At 49.6% G+C, this 19671-nt stretch overlaps 5 non-coding genes across 5 annotated transcripts; all 5 read left to right on the plus strand.

The window, feature by feature from the left end:
- Positions 1-6061: 6061 nt before the first annotated feature.
- Positions 6062-6137, plus strand: Trnat-agu (transfer RNA threonine (anticodon AGU)). The gene has a single exon. It is a non-coding gene; the product is annotated as a tRNA-Thr (tRNA).
- A 1505-nt stretch (positions 6138-7642) lies between these two features.
- Positions 7643-7716, plus strand: Trnan-auu (transfer RNA asparagine (anticodon AUU)). The gene has a single exon. It is a non-coding gene; the product is annotated as a tRNA-Asn (tRNA).
- Positions 7717-15559: 7843 nt separating this feature from the next.
- On the plus strand, positions 15560-15633 carry Trnan-auu (transfer RNA asparagine (anticodon AUU)). The gene has a single exon. It is a non-coding gene; the product is annotated as a tRNA-Asn (tRNA).
- Positions 15634-17137: 1504 nt separating this feature from the next.
- Positions 17138-17212, plus strand: Trnan-auu (transfer RNA asparagine (anticodon AUU)). Its single transcript has one exon. It is a non-coding gene; the product is annotated as a tRNA-Asn (tRNA).
- Positions 17213-18717: 1505 nt separating this feature from the next.
- Trnan-auu (transfer RNA asparagine (anticodon AUU)) lies at positions 18718-18791 on the plus strand. The gene has a single exon. It is a non-coding gene; the product is annotated as a tRNA-Asn (tRNA).
- The last annotated feature ends 880 nt before the right edge of the window (positions 18792-19671 follow it).

A 19671-nucleotide genomic window follows, 5' to 3' on the forward strand; every position in this document is an offset into this window, starting at 1 on the left:
CTACGTCGGAAAGATCTGCCTTGCGCCGAGTTCACGTAAATCCCACTGCACGTTCCCATTCTTTGCGTGCAGTCGGCTTCTACTGGCGTTGCTGGTTGTGACTGCTGATAACAGATGCCGTAGCAATCACTTCATGGAGTGAGTTGAATGTTTTGCGATAGTCTGTCTCTGACAAGCAAGCACAGGTGATATAGGTGCGAACACAGGAAGCTTGCAGCCCCTCGCTGCCTGCAGACACAGAGCAGCCACACTAGGAGAGCGGCCTAAGCCGTAGGCGAAATGTGCTCATTCGCTTTGGCGCGACGTCGAACTATAAGTAAGGCTGTCACTAGCGTGAGCGTTGCGTGAAGTCGGAAAAGTCGGCTGCATGGGTGATTGCCAAGTTTGGGGAGCGTTTCGCAGTATGATCAGTGCAATGGAGACGCGGAAACTGGTTGTGTCCCAGTGTTTTGCAGTTGGACGACAAGAGTTTTACACAGTAGCAAAGAGCGAGGCACTGAGTTGGCATGAACAATGGAGAGCACAATGGGGCTCGAGATGTGCTTGTTACCTCAGGTGCTGTGTGATTGTCGACAAGGAGTGAAATGGACCAATTTGTGACCGCCCTTTCCATTTAAGACGTGAAAAACTGACGGAATTTGCATTCGTAATACCAGAGTATCGAAACTACTTGGAACACTTGTGTATATGAACGTGTCCGCGCCTTTGTACTCTGGTACCTTCGCCGCTACAAACCAACCAACCAACGTGTCCGTGCACATCAGAGTCCCAAAGAATGGAGAATAGCCAGGCTTGGTCGTGTGTGCAGCCGTAGCTCAGTTGGCAGATCGTTCGCTTAGCGTGTGAAAGGTCTCGGGTTCAAGCTCCGGCTCCTCCATGTTTTGTGGTCAGTGCATGGTAAGTGTTGGTCGCGGCGAACATAAAGGGACGCAAGAAGTTGCAAAACCAGCGTCACAGACTGATATGATGTATACTGTTATAAGGAGAGCAAGATGTAAGTGTGGTGACCGGCTGTTATCGTGGTGTCATCGAGTGCAGATCTGTCTTAGGTATCACGGCTTAACGTCATTGAAGCCTAGAGAGTGGACAACACGTTCGTCTTACTCAGAGCGGTGTCCGAATTCTACTTTCGACGTTATGCGTGCCACTCTTAATGTGGCCAACTACGATTCGATACAGAATGCACGAAACCTGAAAGACACCCTCACTGATACATAGAGAGTAGTGTTTGTCTGCGGAATAATGGGAGTGTAAGGGTCTGTGACGTTGATGTGGCTGTATGTAGCACTATTAGTCAACGGGGGGGTGGGCGTAGCTCAGATGGTAGAGCGCTCGCTTAGTGTGCGAGAGGTACTGGGATCGATACCCAGCGCCTCCAGAATTTTTAACACTCCTACATGCGCACCTTGCCATGCAAGAGGAATAATTCCCAACCAGCAGAGGTGTCTAGGCAGATACAAGCGAACGATTAGCATCCACAATTGGCAAGCGTTCTTTTATTCGTGCGCAGGAAGCACCCACCTCGCACACCTACACTTAACTTAGAAACAGTACAAATGTTCCCATAAGATTCTCAAGCCTACGTCGGAAAGATCTGCCTTGCGCCGAGTTCACGTAAATCCCACTGCACGTTCCCATTCTTTGCGTGCAGTCGGCTGCTACTGGTGTTGCTGGTTGTGACTGCTGATAACAGATGCCGTAGCAATCACTTCATGGTGTGAGTTGAATGTTTTGCGATAGTCTGTCTCTGACAAGCAAGCACAGGTGATATAGGTGCGAACACAGGAAGCTTGCAGCCCCTCGCTGCCTGCAGACACAGAGCAGCCACACTAGGAGAGCGGCCTAAGCCGTAGGCGAAATGTGCTCATTCGCTTTGGCGCGACGTCGAACTATAAGTAAGGCTGTCACTAGCGTGAGCGTCGTGTAAAGTCGGAAAAGTCGGCTGCATGGGTGATTGCCAAGTTTGGGGAGCGTTTTGCAGTATGATCAGTGCAATGGAGACGCGGAAACTGGTTGTGTCCCAGTGTTTTGCAGTTGGACGACAAGAGTTTTACACAGTAGCAAAGAGCGAGGCACTGAGTTGGCATGAACAATGGAGAGCACAATGGGGCTCGAGATGTGCTTGTTACCTCAGGTGCTGTGTGATTGTCGACAAGGAGTGAAATGGACCAATTTGTGACCGCCCTTTCCATTTAAGACGTGAAAAACAGACGGAATTTGCATTCGTAATACCAGAGTATCGAAACTACTTGGAACTCTTGTGTATATGAACGTGTCCGCGCCTTTGTACTCTGGTACCTTCGCCGCTACAAACCAACCAACCAACGTGTCCGTGCACATCAGAGTCCCAAAGAATGGAGAATAGCCAGGCTTGGTCGTGTGTGCAGCCGTAGCTCAGTTGGCAGATCGTTCGCTTAGCGTGTGAAAGGTCTCGGGTTCAAGCTCCGGCTCCTCCATGTTTTGTGGTCAGTGCATGGTAAGTGTTGGTCGCGGCGAACATAAAGGGACGCAAGAACTTGCAAAACCAGCGTCACAGACTGATATGATGTATACTGTTATAAGGAGAGCAAGATGTAAGTGTGGTGACCGGCTGTTATCTTGGTGTCATCGAGTGCAGATCTGTCTTAGGTATCACGGCTTAACGTCATTGAAGCCTAGAGAGTGGACAACACGTTCGTCTTACTCAGAGCGGTGTCCGAATTCTACTTTCGACGTTATGCGTGCCACTCTTAATGTGGCCAACTACGATTCGATACAGAATGCAAGAAACCTGAAAGACACCCTCACTGATACATAGAGAGTAGTGTTTGTCTGCGGAATAATGGGAGTGTAAGGGTCTGTGACGTTGATGTGGCTGTATGTAGCACTATTAGTCAACGGGGGGGTGGGCGTAGCTCAGATAGTAGAGCGCTCGCTTAGTGTGCGAGAGGTACTGGGATCGATACCCAGCGCCTCCAGAATTTTTAACACTCCTACATGCGCACCTTGCCATGCAAGAGGAATAATTCCCAACCAGCAGAGGTGTCTAGGCAGATACAAGCGAACGATTAGCATCCACAATTGGCAAGCGTTCTTTTATTCGTGCGCAGGAAACACCCACCTCGCACACCTACACTTAACTTAGAAACAGTACAAATGTTCCCATAAGATTCTCAAGCCTACGTCGGAAAGATCTGCCTTGCGCCGAGTTCACGTAAATCCCACTGCACGTTCCCATTCTTTGCGTGCAGTCGGCTGCTACTGGCGTTGCTGGTTGTGACTGCTGATAACAGATGCCGTAGCAATCACTTCATGGAGTGAGTTGAATGTTTTGCGATAGTCTGTCTCTGACAAGCAAGCACAGGTGATATAAGTGCGAACACAGGAAGCTTGCAGCCCCTCGCTGCCTGCAGACACAGAGCAGCCACACTAGGAGAGCGGCCTAAGCCGTAGGCGAAATGTGCTCATTCGCTTTGGCGCGACGTCGAACTATAAGTAAGGCTGTCACTAGCGTGAGCGTTGCGTGAGCGTCGTGTAAAGTCGGAAAAGTCGGCTGCATGGGTGATTGCCAAGTTTGGGGAGCGTTTCGCAGTATGATCAGTGCAATGGAGACGCGGAAACTGGTTGTGTCCCAGTGTTTTGCAGTTGGACGACAAGAGTTTTACACAGTAGCAAAGAGCGAGGCACTGAGTTGGCATGAACAATGGAGAGCACAATGGGGCTCGAGATGTGCTTGTTACCTCAGGTGCTGTGTGATTGACGACAAGGAGTGAAATGGACCAATTTGTGACCGCCCTTTCCATTTAAGACGTGAAAAACAGACGGAATTTGCATTCGTAATACCAGAGTATCGAAACTACTTGGAACTCTTGTGTATATGAACGTGTCCGCGCCTTTGTACTCTGGTACCTTCGCCGCTACAAACCAACCAACCAACGTGTCCGTGCACATCAGAGTCCGAAAGAATGGAGAATAGCCAGGCTTGGTCGTGTGTGCAGCCGTAGCTCAGTTGGCAGATCGTTCGCTTAGCGTGTGAAAGGTCTCGGGTTCAAGTTCCGGCTCCTCCATGTTTTGTGGTCAGTGCATGGTAAGTGTTGGTCGCGGCGAACATAAAGGGACGCAAGAAGTTGCAAAACCAGCGTCACAGACTGATATGATGTATACTGTTATAAGAAGAGCAAGATGTATGTGTGGTGACCGGCTGTTATCTTGGTGTCATCGAGTGCAGATCTGTCTTAGGTATCACGGCTTAACGTCATTGAAGCCTAGAGAGTGGACAACACGTTCGTCTTACTCAGAGCGGTGTCCGAATTCTACTTTCGACGTTATGCGTGCCACTCTTAATGTGGCCAACTACGATTCGATACAGAATGCACGAAACCTGAAAGACACCCTCACTGATACATAGAGAGTAGTGTTTGTCTGCGGAATAATGGGAGTGTAAGGGTCTGTGACGTTGATGTGGCTGTATGTAGCACTATTAGTCAACGGGGGGGTGGGCGTAGCTCAGATGGTAGAGCGCTCGCTTAGTGTGCGAGAGTTACTGGGATCGATACCCAGCGCCTCCAGAATTTTTAACACTCCTACATGCGCACCTTGCCATGCAAGAGGAATAATTCCCAACCAGGAGAGGTGTCTAGGCAGATACAAGCGAACGATTAGCATCCACAATTGGCAAGCGTTCTTTTATTCGTGCGCAGGAAGCACCCACCTCGCACACCTACACTTAACTTAGAAACAGTACAAATGTTCCCATAAGATTCTCAAGCCTACGTCGGAAAGATCTGCCTTGCGCCGAGTTCACGTAAATCCCACTGCACGTTCCCATTCTTTGCGTGCAGTCGGCTGCTACTGGCGTTGCTGGTTGTGACTGCTGATAACAGATGCCGTAGCAATCACTTCATGGAGTGAGTTGAATGTTTTGCGATAGTCTGTCTCTGACAAGCAAGCACAGGTGATATAGGTGCGAACACAGGAAGCTTGCAGCCCCTCGCTGCCTGCAGACACAGAGCAGCCACACTAGGAGAGCGGCCTAAGCCGAAGGCGAAATGTGCTCATTCGCTTTGGCGCGACGTCGAACTATAAGTAAGGCTGTCACTAGCGTGAGCGTTGCGTGAGCGTCGTGTAAAGTCGGAAAAGTCGGCTGCATGGGTGATTGCCAAGTTTGGGGAGCGTTTCGCAGTATGATCTGTGCAATGGAGACGTGGAAACTGGTTGTGTCCCAGTGTTTTGCAGTTGGACGACAAGAGTTTTACACAGTAGCAAAGAGCGAGGCACTGAGTTGGCATGAACAATGGAGAGCACAATGGGGCTCGAGATGTGCTTGTTACCTCAGGTGCTGTGTGATTGTCGACAAGGAGTGAAATGGACCAATTTGTGACCGCCCTTTCCATTTAAGACGTGAAAAACTGACGGAATTTGCATTCGTAATACCAGAGTATCGAAACTACTTGGAACACTTGTGTATATGAACGTGTCCGCGCCTTTGTACTCTGGTACCTTCGCCGCTACAAACCAACCAACCAACGTGTCCGTGCACATCAGAGTCCCAAAGAATGGAGAATAGCCAGGCTTGGTCGTGTGTGCAGCCGTAGCTCAGTTGGCAGATCGTTCGCTTAGCGTGTGAAAGGTCTCGGGTTCAAGCTCCGTCTCCTCCATGTTTTGTGGTCAGTGCATGGTAAGTGTTGGTCGCGGCGAACATAAAGGGACGCAAGAAGTTGCAAAACCAGCGTCACAGACTGATATGATGTATACTGTTATAAGGAGAGCAAGATGTAAGTGTGGTGACCGGCTGTTATCGTGGTGTCATCGAGTGCAGATCTGTCTTAGGTATCACGGCTTAACGTCATTGAAGCCTAGAGAGTGGACAACACGTTCGTCTTACTCAGAGCGGTGTCCGAATTCTACTTTCGACGTTATGCGTGCCACTCTTAATGTGGCCAACTACGATTCGATACAGAATGCACGAAACCTGAAAGACACCCTCACTGATACATAGAGAGTAGTGTTTGTCTGCGGAATAATGGGAGTGTAAGGGTCTGTGACGTTGATGTGGCTGTATGTAGCACTTTTAGTCAACGGGGGAGTGGGCGTAGCTCAGATGGTAGAGCGCTCGCTTAGTGTGCGAGAGGTACTGGGATCGATACCCAGCGCCTCCAGAATTTTTAACACTCCTACATGCGCACCTTGCCATGCAAGAGGAATAATTCCCAACCAGCAGAGGTGTCTAGGCAGATACAAGCGAACGATTAGCATCCACAATTGGCAAGCGTTCTTTTATTCGTGCTCAGGAAGCACCCACCTCGCACACCTACACTTAACTTAGAAACAGTACAAATGTTCCCATAAGATTCTCAAGCCTACGTCGGAAAGATCTGCCTTGCGCCGAGTTCACGTAAATCCCACTGCACGTTCCCATTCTTTGCGTGCAGTCGGCTGCTACTGGCGTTGCTGGTTGTGACTGCTGATAACAGATGCCGTAGCAATCACTTCATGGAGTGAGTTGAATGTTTTGCGATAGTCTGTCTCTGACAAGCAAGCACAGGTGATATAGGTGCGAACACAGGAAGCTTGCAGCCCCTCGCTGCCTGCAGACACAGAGCAGCCACCCTAGGAGAGCGGCCTAAGCCGTAGGCGAAATGTGCTCATTCGCTTTGGCGCGACGTCGAACTATAAGTAAGGCTGTCACTAGCGTGAGCGTCGTGTAAAGTCGGAAAAGTCGGCTGCATGGGTGATTGCCAAGTTTGGGGAGCGTTTCGCAGTATGATCAGTGCAATGGAGACGTGGAAACTGGTTGTGTCCCAGTGTTTTGCAGTTGGACGACAAGAGTTTTACACAGTAGCAAAGAGCGAGGCACTGAGTTGGCATGAACAATGGAGAGCACAATGGGGCTCGAGATGTGCTTGTTACCTCAGGTGCTGTGTGATTGTCGACAAGGAGTGAAATGGACCAATTTGTGACCGCCCTTTCCATTTAAGACATGAAAAACAGACGGAATTTGCATTCGTAATACCAGAGTATCGAAACTACTTGGAACTCTTGTGTATATGAACGTGTCCGCGCCTTTGTACTCTGGTACCTTCGCCGCTACAAACCAACCAACCAACGTGTCCGTGCACATCAGAGTCCCAAAGAATGGAGAATAGCCAGGCTTGGTCGTGTGTGCAGCCGTAGCTCAGTTGGCAGATCGTTCGCTTAGCGTGTGAAAGGTCTCGGGTTCAAGCTCCGGCTCCTCCATGTTTTGTGGTCAGTGCATGGTAAGTGTTGGTCGCGGCGAACATAAAGGGACGCAAGAAGTTGCAAAACCAGCGTCACAGACTGATATGATGTATACTGTTATAAGGAGAGCAAGATGTAAGTGTGGTGACCGGCTGTTATCGTGGTGTCATCGAGTGCAGATCTGTCTTAGGTATCACGGCTTAACGTCATTGAAGCCTAGAGAGTGGACAACACGTTCGTCTTACTCAGAGCGGTGTCCGAATTCTACTTTCGACGTTATGCGTGCCACTCTTAATGTGGCCAACTACGATTCGATACAGAATGCACGAAACCTGAAAGACACCCTCACTGATACATAGAGATTAGTGTTTGTCTGCGGAATAATGGGAGTGTAAGGGTCTGTGACGTTGATGTGGCTGTATGTAGCACTATTAGTCAACGGGGGGGTGGGCGTAGCTCAGATGGTAGAGCGCTCGCTTATTGTGCGAGAGGTACTGGGATCGATACCCAGCGCCTCCAGAATTTTTAACACTCCCACATGCGCACCTTGCCATGCAAGAGGAATAATTCCCAACCAGCAGAGGTGTCTAGGCAGATACAAGCGAACGATTAGCATCCACAATTGGCAAGCGTTCTTTTATTCGTGCGCAGGAAGCACCCACCTCGCACACCTACACTTAACTTAGAAACAGTACAAATGTTCCCATAAGATTCTCAAGCCTACGTCGGAAAGATCTGCCTTGCGCCGAGTTCACGTAAATCCCACTGCACGTTCCCATTCTTTGCGTGCAGTCGGCTGCTACTGGTGTTGCTGGTTGTGACTGCTGATAACAGATGCCGTAGCAATCACTTCATGGTGTGAGTTGAATGTTTTGCGATAGTCTGTCTCTGACAAGCAAGCACAGGTGATATAGGTGCGAACACAGGAAGCTTGCAGCCCCTCGCTGCCTGCAGACACAGAGCAGCCACACTAGGAGAGCGGCCTAAGCCGTAGGCGAAATGTGCTCATTCGCTTTGGCGCGACGTCGAACTATAAGTAAGGCTGTCACTAGCGTGAGCGTCGTGTAAAGTCGGAAAAGTCGGCTGCATGGGTGATTGCCAAGTTTGGGGAGCGTTTTGCAGTATGATCAGTGCAATGGAGACGCGGAAACTGGTTGTGTCCCAGTGTTTTGCAGTTGGACGACAAGAGTTTTACACAGTAGCAAAGAGCGAGGCACTGAGTTGGCATGAACAATGGAGAGCACAATGGGGCTCGAGATGTGCTTGTTACCTCAGGTGCTGTGTGATTGTCGACAAGGAGTGAAATGGACCAATTTGTGACCGCCCTTTCCATTTAAGACGTGAAAAACAGACGGAATTTGCATTCGTAATACCAGAGTATCGAAACTACTTGGAACTCTTGTGTATATGAACGTGTCCGCGCCTTTGTACTCTGGTACCTTCGCCGCTACAAACCAACCAACCAACGTGTCCGTGCACATCAGAGTCCCAAAGAATGGAGAATAGCCAGGCTTGGTCGTGTGTGCAGCCGTAGCTCAGTTGGCAGATCGTTCGCTTAGCGTGTGAAAGGTCTCGGGTTCAAGCTCCGGCTCCTCCATGTTTTGTGGTCAGTGCATGGTAAGTGTTGGTCGCGGCGAACATAAAGGGACGCAAGAACTTGCAAAACCAGCGTCACAGACTGATATGATGTATACTGTTATAAGGAGAGCAAGATGTAAGTGTGGTGACCGGCTGTTATCTTGGTGTCATCGAGTGCAGATCTGTCTTAGGTATCACGGCTTAACGTCATTGAAGCCTAGAGAGTGGACAACACGTTCGTCTTACTCAGAGCGGTGTCCGAATTCTACTTTCGACGTTATGCGTGCCACTCTTAATGTGGCCAACTACGATTCGATACAGAATGCAAGAAACCTGAAAGACACCCTCACTGATACATAGAGAGTAGTGTTTGTCTGCGGAATAATGGGAGTGTAAGGGTCTGTGACGTTGATGTGGCTGTATGTAGCACTATTAGTCAACGGGGGGGTGGGCGTAGCTCAGATAGTAGAGCGCTCGCTTAGTGTGCGAGAGTTACTGGGATCGATACCCAGCGCCTCCAGAATTTTTAACACTCCTACATGCGCACCTTGCCATGCAAGAGGAATAATTCCCAACCAGCAGAGGTGTCTAGGCAGATACAAGCGAACGATTAGCATCCACAATTGGCAAGCGTTCTTTTATTCGTGCGCAGGAAGCACCCACCTCGCACACCTACACTTAACTTAGAAACAGTACAAATGTTCCCATAAGATTCTCAAGCCTACGTCGGAAAGATCTGCCTTGCGCCGAGTTCACGTAAATCCCGCTGCACGTTCCCATTCTTTGCGTGCAGTCGGCTGCTACTGGTGTTGCTGGTTGTGACTGCTGATAACAGATGCCGTAGCAATCACTTCATGGTGTGAGTTGAATGTTTTGCGATAGTCTGTCTCTGACAAGCAAGCACAGGTGATATAAGTGCGAACACAGGAAGCTTGCAGCCCCTCGCTGCCTGCAGACACAGAGCAGCCACACTAGGAGAGCGGCCTAAGCCGTAGGCGAAATGTGCTCATTCGCTTTGGCGCGACGTCGAACTATAAGTAAGGCTGTCACTAGCGTGAGCGTTGCGTGAGCGTCGTGTAAAGTCGGAAAAGTCGGCTGCATGGGTGATTGCCAAGTTTGGGGAGCGTTTCGCAGTATGATCAGTGCAATGGAGACGCGGAAACTGGTTGTGTCCCAGTGTTTTGCAGTTGGACGACAAGAGTTTTACACAGTAGCAAAGAGCGAGGCACTGAGTTGGCATGAACAATGGAGAGCACAATGGGGCTCGAGATGTGCTTGTTACCTCAGGTGCTGTGTGATTGACGACAAGGAGTGAAATGGACCAATTTGTGACCGCCCTTTCCATTTAAGACGTGAAAAACAGACGGAATTTGCATTCGTAATACCAGAGTATCGAAACTACTTGGAACTCTTGTGTATATGAACGTGTCCGCGCCTTTGTACTCTGGTACCTTCGCCGCTACAAACCAACCAACCAACGTGTCCGTGCACATCAGAGTCCCAAAGAATGGAGAATAGCCAGGCTTTGTCGTGTGTGCAGCCGTAGCTCAGTTGGCAGATCGTTCGCTTAGCGTGTGAAAGGTCTCGGGTTCAAGTTCCGGCTCCTCCATGTTTTGTGGTCAGTGCATGGTAAGTGTTGGTCGCGGCGAACATAAAGGGACGCAAGAAGTTGCAAAACCAGCGTCACAGACTGATATGATGTATACTGTTATAAGGAGAGCAAGATGTAAGTGTGGTGACCGGCTGTTATCTTGGTGTCATCGAGTGCAGATCTGTCTTAGGTATCACGGCTTAACGTCATTGAAGCCTAGAGAGTGGACAACACGTTCGTCTTACTCAGAGCGGTGTCCGAATTCTACTTTCGACGTTATGCGTGCCACTCTTAATGTGGCCAACTACGATTCGATACAGAATGCACGAAACCTGAAAGACACCCTCACTGATACATAGAGAGTAGTGTTTGTCTGCGGAATAATGGGAGTGTAAGGGTCTGTGACGTTGATGTGGCTGTATGTAGCACTATTAGTCAACGGGGGGGTGGGCGTAGCTCAGATAGTAGAGCGCTCGCTTAGTGTGCGAGAGGTACTGGGATCGATACCCAGCGCCTCCAGAATTTTTAACACTCCTACATGCGCACCTTGCCATGCAAGAGGAATAATTCCCAACCAGCAGAGGTGTCTAGGCAGATACAAGCGAACGATTAGCATCCACAATTGGCAAGCGTTCTTTTATTCGTGAGCAGGAAGCACCCACCTCGCACACCTACACTTAACTTAGAAACAGTACAAATGTTCCCATAAGATTCTCAAGCCTACGTCGGAAAGATCTGCTTTGCGCCGAGTTCACGTAAATCCCACTGCACGTTCCCATTCTTTGCGTGCAGTCGGCTGCTACTGGTGTTGCTGGTTGTGACTGCTGATAACAGATGCCGTAGCAATCACTTCATGGAGTGAGTTGAATGTTTTGCGATAGTCTGTCTCTGACAAGCAAGCACAGGTGATATAGGTGCGAACACAGGAAGCTTGCAGCCCCTCGCTGCCTGCAGACACAGAGCAGCCACACTAGGAGAGCGGCCTAAGCCGTAGGCGAAATGTGCTCATTCGCTTTGGCGCGACGTCGAACTATAAGTAAGGCTGTCACTAGCGTGAGCGTTGCGTGAGCGTCGTGTAAAGTCGGAAAAGTCGGCTGCATGGGTGATTGCCAAGTTTGTGGAGCGTTTCGCAGTATGATCAGTGCAATGGAGACGCGGAAACTGGTTGTGTCCCAGTGTTTTGCAGTTGGACGACAAGAGTTTTACACAGTAGCAAAGAGCGAGGCACTGAGTTGGCATGAACAATGGAGAGCACAATGGGGCTCGAGATGTGCTTGTTACCTCAGGTGCTGTGTGATTGTCGACAAGGAGTGAAATGGACCAATTTGTGACCGCCCTTTCCATTTAAGACGTGAAAAACAGACGGAATTTGCATTCGTAATACCAGAGTATCGAAACTACTTGGAACTCTTGTGTATATGAACGTGTCCGCGCCTTTGTACTCTGGTACCTTCGCCGCTACAAACCAACCAACCAACGTGTCCGTGCACATCAGAGTCCCAAAGAATGGAGAATAGCCAGGCTTGGTCGTGTGTGCAGCCGTAGCTCAGTTGGCAGATCGTTCGCTTAGCGTGTGAAAGGTCTCGGGTTCAAGCTCCGGCTCCTCCATGTTTTGTGGTCAGTGCATGGTAAGTGTTGGTCGCGGCGAACATAAAGGGACGCAAGAAGTTGCAAAACCAGCGTCACAGACTGATATGATGTATACTGTTATAAGGAGAGCAAGATGTAAGTGTGGTGACCGGCTGTTATCTTGGTGTCATCGAGTGCAGATCTGTCTTAGGTATCACGGCTTAACGTCATTGAAGCCTAGAGAGTGGACAACACGTTCGTCTTACTCAGAGCGGTGTCCGAATTCTACTTTCGACGTTATGCGTGCCACTCTTAATGTGGCCAACTACGATTCGATACAGAATGCACGAAACCTGAAAGACACCCTCACTGATACATAGAGAGTAGTGTTTGTCTGCGGAATAATGGGAGTGTAAGGGTCTGTGACGTTGATGTGGCTGTATGTAGCACTATTAGTCAACGGGGGGGTGGGCGTAGCTCAGATGGTAGAGCGCTCGCTTAGTGTGCGAGAGTTACTGGGATCGATACCCAGCGCCTCCAGAATTTTTAACACTCCTACATGCGCACCTTGCCATGCAAGAGGAATAATTCCCAACCAGGAGAGGTGTCTAGGCAGATACAAGCGAACGATTAGCATCCACAATTGGCAAGCGTTCTTTTATTCGTGCGCAGGAAGCACCCACCTCGCACACCTACACTTAACTTAGAAACAGTACAAATGTTCCCATAAGATTCTCAAGCCTACGTCGGAAAGATCTGCCTTGCGCCGAGTTCACGTAAATCCCACTGCACGTTCCCATTCTTTGCGTGCAGTCGGCTGCTACTGGCGTTGCTGGTTGTGACTGCTGATAACAGATGCCGTAGCAATCACTTCATGGAGTGAGTTGAATGTTTTGCGATAGTCTGTCTCTGACAAGCAAGCACAGGTGATATAGGTGCGAACACAGGAAGCTTGCAGCCCCTCGCTGCCTGCAGACACAGAGCAGCCACAATAGGAGAGCGGCCTAAGCCGTAGGCGAAATGTGCTCATTCGCTTTGGCGCGACGTCGAACTATAAGTAAGGCTGTCACTAGCGTGAGCGTCGTGTAAAGTCGGAAAAGTCGGCTGCATGGGTGATTGCCAAGTTTGGGGAGCGTTTCGCAGTATGATCTGTGCAATGGAGACGTGGAAACTGGTTGTGTCCCAGTGTTTTGCAGTTGGACGACAAGAGTTTTACACAGTAGCAAAGAGCGAGGCACTGAGTTGGCATGAACAATGGAGAGCACAATGGGGCTCGAGATGTGCTTGTTACCTCAGGTGCTGTGTGATTGTCGACAAGGAGTGAAATGGACCAATTTGTGACCGCCCTTTCCATTTAAGACGTGAAAAACTGACGGAATTTGCATTCGTAATACCAGAGTATCGAAACTACTTGGAACACTTGTGTATATGAACGTGTCCGCGCCTTTGTACTCTGGTACCTTCGCCGCTACAAACCAACCAACCAACGTGTCCGTGCACATCAGAGTCCCAAAGAATGGAGAATAGCCAGGCTTGGTCGTGTGTGCAGCCGTAGCTCAGTTGGCAGATCGTTCGCTTAGCGTGTGAAAGGTCTCGGGTTCAAGCTCCGGCTCCTCCATGTTTTGTGGTCAGTGCATGGTAAGTGTTGGTCGCGGCGAACATAAAGGGACGCAAGAAGTTGCAAAACCAGCGTCACAGACTGATATGATGTATACTGTTATAAGGAGAGCAAGATGTAAGTGTGGTGACCGGCTGTTATCGTGGTGTCATCGAGTGCAGATCTGTCTTAGGTATCACGGCTTAACGTCATTGAAGCCTAGAGAGTGGACAACACGTTCGTCTTACTCAGAGCGGTGTCCGAATTCTACTTTCGACGTTATGCGTGCCACTCTTAATGTGGCCAACTACGATTCGATACAGAATGCACGAAACCTGAAAGACACCCTCACTGATACATAGAGAGTAGTGTTTGTCTGCGGAATAATGGGAGTGTAAGGGTCTGTGACGTTGATGTGGCTGTATGTAGCACTTTTAGTCAACGGGGGGGTGGGCGTAGCTCAGATGGTAGAGCGCTCGCTTAGTGTGCGAGAGGTACTGGGATCGATACCCAGCGCCTCCAGAATTTTTAACACTCCTACATGCGCACCTTGCCATGCAAGAGGAATAATTCCCAACCAGCAGAGGTGTCTAGGCAGATACAAGCGAACGATTAGCATCCACAATTGGCAAGCGTTCTTTTATTCGTGCTCAGGAAGCACCCACCTCGCACACCTACACTTAACTTAGAAACAGTACAAATGTTCCCATAAGATTCTCAAGCCTACGTCGGAAAGATCTGCCTTGCGCCGAGTTCACGTAAATCCCACTGCACGTTCCCATTCTTTGCGTGCAGTCGGCTGCTACTGGCGTTGCTGGTTGTGACTGCTGATAACAGATGCCGTAGCAATCACTTCATGGAGTGAGTTGAATGTTTTGCGATAGTCTGTCTCTGACAAGCAAGCACAGGTGATATAGGTGCGAACACAGGAAGCTTGCAGCCCCTCGCTGCCTGCAGACACAGAGCAGCCACACTAGGAGAGCGGCCTAAGCCGTAGGCGAAATGTGCTCATTCGCTTTGGCGCGACGTCGAACTATAAGTAAGGCTGTCACTAGCGTGAGCGTCGTGTAAAGTCGGAAAAGTCGGCTGCATGGGTGATTGCCAAGTTTGGGGAGCGTTTCGCAGTATGATCAGTGCAATGGAGACGTGGAAACTGGTTGTGTCCCAGTGTTTTGCAGTTGGACGACAAGAGTTTTACACAGTAGCAAAGAGCGAGGCACTGAGTTGGCATGAACAATGGAGAGCACAATGGGGCTCGAGATGTGCTTGTTACCTCAGGTGCTGTGTGATTGTCGACAAGGAGTGAAATGGACCAATTTGTGACCGCCCTTTCCATTTAAGACATGAAAAACAGACGGAATTTGCATTCGTAATACCAGAGTATCGAAACTACTTGGAACTCTTGTGTATATGAACGTGTCCGCGCCTTTGTACTCTGGTACCTTCGCCGCTACAAACCAACCAACCAACGTGTCCGTGCACATCAGAGTCCCAAAGAATGGAGAATAGCCAGGCTTGGTCGTGTGTGCAGCCGTAGCTCAGTTGGCAGATCGTTCGCTTAGCGTGTGAAAGGTCTCGGGTTCAAGCTCCGGCTCCTCCATGTTTTGTGGTCAGTGCATGGTAAGTGTTGGTCGCGGCGAACATAAAGGGACGCAAGAAGTTGCAAAACCAGCGTCACAGACTGATATGATGTATACTGTTATAAGGAGAGCAAGATGTAAGTGTGGTGACCGGCTGTTATCGTGGTGTCATCGAGTGCAGATCTGTCTTAGGTATCACGGCTTAACGTCATTGAAGCCTAGAGAGTGGACAACACGTTCGTCTTACTCAGAGCGGTGTCCGAATTCTACTTTCGACGTTATGCGTGCCACTCTTAATGTGGCCAACTACGATTCGATACAGAATGCACGAAACCTGAAAGACACCCTCACTGATACATAGAGATTAGTGTTTGTCTGCGGAATAATGGGAGTGTAAGGGTCTGTGACGTTGATGTGGCTGTATGTAGCACTATTAGTCAACGGGGGGGTGGGCGTAGCTCAGATGGTAGAGCGCTCGCTTATTGTGCGAGAGGTACTGGGATCGATACCCAGCGCCTCCAGAATTTTTAACACTCCCACATGCGCACCTTGCCATGCAAGAGGAATAATTCCCAACCAGCAGAGGTGTCTAGGCAGATACAAGCGAACGATTAGCATCCACAATTGGCAAGCGTTCTTTTATTCGTGCGCAGGAAGCACCCACCTCGCACACCTACACTTAACTTAGAAACAGTACAAATGTTCCCATAAGATTCTCAAGCCTACGTCGGAAAGATCTGCCTTGCGCCGAGTTCACGTAAATCCCACTGCACGTTCCCATTCTTTGCGTGCAGTCGGCTGCTACTGGTGTTGCTGGTTGAGACTGCTGATAACAGATGCCGTAGCAATCACTTCATGGAGTGAGTTGAATGTTTTGCAATAGTCTGTCTCTGACAAGCAAGCACAGGTGATATAGGTGCGAACACAGGAAGCTTGCAGCCCCTCGCTGCCTGCAGACACAGAGCAGCCACACTAGGAGAGCGGCCTAAGCCGTAGGCGAAATGTGCTCATTCGCTTTGGCGCGACGTCGAACTATAAGTAAGGCTGTCACTAGCGTGAGCGTCGTGTAAAGTCGGAAAAGTCGGCTGCATGGGTGATTGCCAAGTTTGGGGAGCGTTTCGCAGTATGATCAGTGCAATGGAGACGTGGAAACTGGTTGTGTCCCAGTGTTTTGCAGTTGGACGACAAGAGTTTTACACAGTAGCAAAGAGCGAGGCACTGAGTTGGCATGAACAATGGAGAGCACAATGGGGCTCGAGATGTGCTTGTTACCTCAGGTGCTGTGTGATTGTCGACAAGGAGTGAAATGGACCAATTTGTGACCGCCCTTTCCATTTAAGACATGAAAAACAGACGGAATTTGCATTCGTAATACCAGAGTATCGAAACTACTTGGAACTCTTGTGTATATGAACGTGTCCGCGCCTTTGTACTCTGGTACCTTCGCCGCTACAAACCAACCAACCAACGTGTCCGTGCACATCATAGTCCCAAAGAATGGAGAATAGCCAGGCTTGGTCGTGTGTGCAGCCGTAGCTCAGTTGGCAGATCGTTCGCTTAGCGTGTGAAAGGTCTCGGGTTCAAGCTCCGGCTCCTCCATGTTTTGTGGTCAGTGCATGGTAAGTGTTGGTCGCGGCGAACATAAAGGGACGCAAGAAGTTGCAAAACCAGCGTCACAGACTGATATGATGTATACTGTTATAAGGAGAGCAAGATGTAAGTGTGGTGACCGGCTGTTATCGTGGTGTCATCGAGTGCAGATCTGTCTTAGGTATCACGGCTTAACGTCATTGAAGCCTAGAGAGTGGACAACACGTTCGTCTTACTCAGAGCGGTGTCCGAATTCTACTTTCGACGTTATGCGTGCCACTCTTAATGTGGCCAACTACGATTCGATACAGAATGCACGAAACCTGAAAGACACCCTCACTGATACATAGAGAGTAGTGTTTGTCTGCGGAATAATGGGAGTGTAAGGGTCTGTGACGTTGATGTGGCTGTATGTAGCACTATTAGTCAACGGGGGGGTGGGCGTAGCTCAGATGGTAGAGCGCTCGCTTATTGTGCGAGAGGTACTGGGATCGATACCCAGCGCGTCCAGAATTTTTAACACTCCTACATGCGCACCTTGCCATGCAAGAGGAATAATTCCCAACCAGCAGAGGTGTCTAGGCAGATACAAGCGAACGATTAGCATCCACAATTGGCAAGCGTTCTTTTATTCGTGCGCAGGAAGCACCCACCTCGCACACCTACACTTAACTTAGAAACAGTACAAATGTTCCCATAAGATTCTCAAGCCTACGTCGGAAAGATCTGCCTTGCGCCGAGTTCACGTAAATCCCACTGCACGTTCCCATTCTTTGCGTGCAGTCGGCTGCTACTGGTGTTGCTGGTTGAGACTGCTGATAACAGATGCCGTAGCAATCACTTCATGGAGTGAGTTGAATGTTTTGCAATAGTCTGTCTCTGACAAGCAAGCACAGGTGATATAGGTGCGAACACAGGAAGCTTGCAGCCCCTCGCTGCCTGCAGACACAGAGCAGCCACACTAGGAGAGCGGCCTAAGCCGTAGGCGAAATGTGCTCATTCGCTTTGGCGCGACGTCGAACTATAAGTAAGGCTGTCACTAGCGTGAGCGTCGTGTAAAGTCGGAAAAGTCGGCTGCATGGGTGATTGCCAAGTTTGGGGAGCGTTTCGCAGTATGATCAGTGCAATGGAGACGTGGAAACTGGTTGTGTCCCAGTGTTTTGCAGTTGGACGACAAGAGTTTTACACAGTAGCAAAGAGCGAGGCACTGAGTTGGCATGAACAATGGAGAGCACAATGGGGCTCGAGATGTGCTTGTTACCTCAGGTGCTGTGTGATTGTCGACAAGGAGTGAAATGGACCAATTTGTGACCGCCCTTTCCATTTAAGACATGAAAAACAGACGGAATTTGCATTCGTAATACCAGAGTATCGAAACTACTTGGAACTCTTGTGTATATGAACGTGTCCGCGCCTTTGTACTCTGGTACCTTCGCCGCTACAAACCAACCAACCAACGTGTCCGTGCACATCATAGTCCCAAAGAATGGAGAATAGCCAGGCTTGGTCGTGTGTGCAGCCGTAGCTCAGTTGGCAGATCGTTCGCTTAGCGTGTGAAAGGTCTCGGGTTCAAGCTCCGGCTCCTCCATGTTTTGTGGTCAGTGCATGGTAAGTGTTGGTCGCGGCGAACATAAAGGGACGCAAGAAGTTGCAAAACCAGCGTCACAGACTGATATGATGTATACTGTTATAAGGAGAGCAAGATGTAAGTGTGGTGACCGGCTGTTATCGTGGTGTCATCGAGTGCAGATCTGTCTTAGGTATCACGGCTTAACGTCATTGAAGCCTAGAGAGTGGACAACACGTTCGTCTTACTCAGAGCGGTGTCCGAATTCTACTTTCGACGTTATGCGTGCCACTCTTAATGTGGCCAACTACGATTCGATACAGAATGCACGAAACCTGAAAGACACCCTCACTGATACATAGAGATTAGTGTTTGTCTGCGGAATAATGGGAGTGTAAGGGTCTGTGACGTTGATGTGGCTGTATGTAGCACTATTAGTCAACGGGGGGGTGGGCGTAGCTCAGATGGTAGAGCGCTCGCTTATTGTGCGAGAGGTACTGGGATCGATACCCAGCGCCTCCAGAATTTTTAACACTCCTACATGCGCACCTTGCCATGCAAGAGGAATAATTCCCAACCAGCAGAGGTGTCTAGGCAGATACAAGCGAACGATTAGCATCCACAATTGGCAAGCGTTCTTTTATTCGTGCGCAGGAAGCACCCACCTCGCACACCTACACTTAACTTAGAAACAGTACAAATGTTCCCATAAGATTCTCAAGCCTACGTCGGAAAGATCTGCCTTGCGCCGAGTTCACGTAAATCCCACTGCACGTTCCCATTCTTTGCGTGCAGTCGGCTGCTACTGGTGTTGCTGGTTGAGACTGCTGATAACAGATGCCGTAGCAATCACTTCATGGAGTGAGTTGAATGTTTTGCAATAGTCTGTCTCTGACAAGCAAGCACAGGTGATATAGGTGCGAACACAGGAAGCTTGCAGCCCCTCGCTGCCTGCAGACACAGAGCAGCCACACTAGGAGAGCGGCCTAAGCCGTAGGCGAAATGTGCTCATTCGCTTTGGCGCGACGTCGAACTATAAGTAAGGCTGTCACTAGCGTGAGCGTCGTGTAAAGTCGGAAAAGTCGGCTGCATGGGTGATTGCCAAGTTTGGGGAGCGTTTCGCTGTATGATCAGTGCAATGGAGACGCGGAAACTGGTTGTGTCCCAGTGTTTTGCAGTTGGACGACAAGAGTTTTACACAGTAGCAAAGAGCGAGGCACTGAGTTGGCATGAACAATGGAGAGCACAATGGGGCTCGAGATGTGCTTGTTACCTCAGGTGCTGTGTGATTGTCGACAAGGAGTGAAATGGACCAATTTGTGACCGCCCTTTCCATTTAAGACGTGAAAAACAGACGGAATTTGCATTCGTAATACCAGAGTATCGAAACTACTTGGAACTC

This window comes from Schistocerca gregaria, chromosome 11 (genome assembly GCF_023897955.1).
Source record: "Schistocerca gregaria isolate iqSchGreg1 chromosome 11, iqSchGreg1.2, whole genome shotgun sequence".
NCBI lineage: Eukaryota > Metazoa > Arthropoda > Insecta > Orthoptera > Acrididae > Schistocerca > Schistocerca gregaria.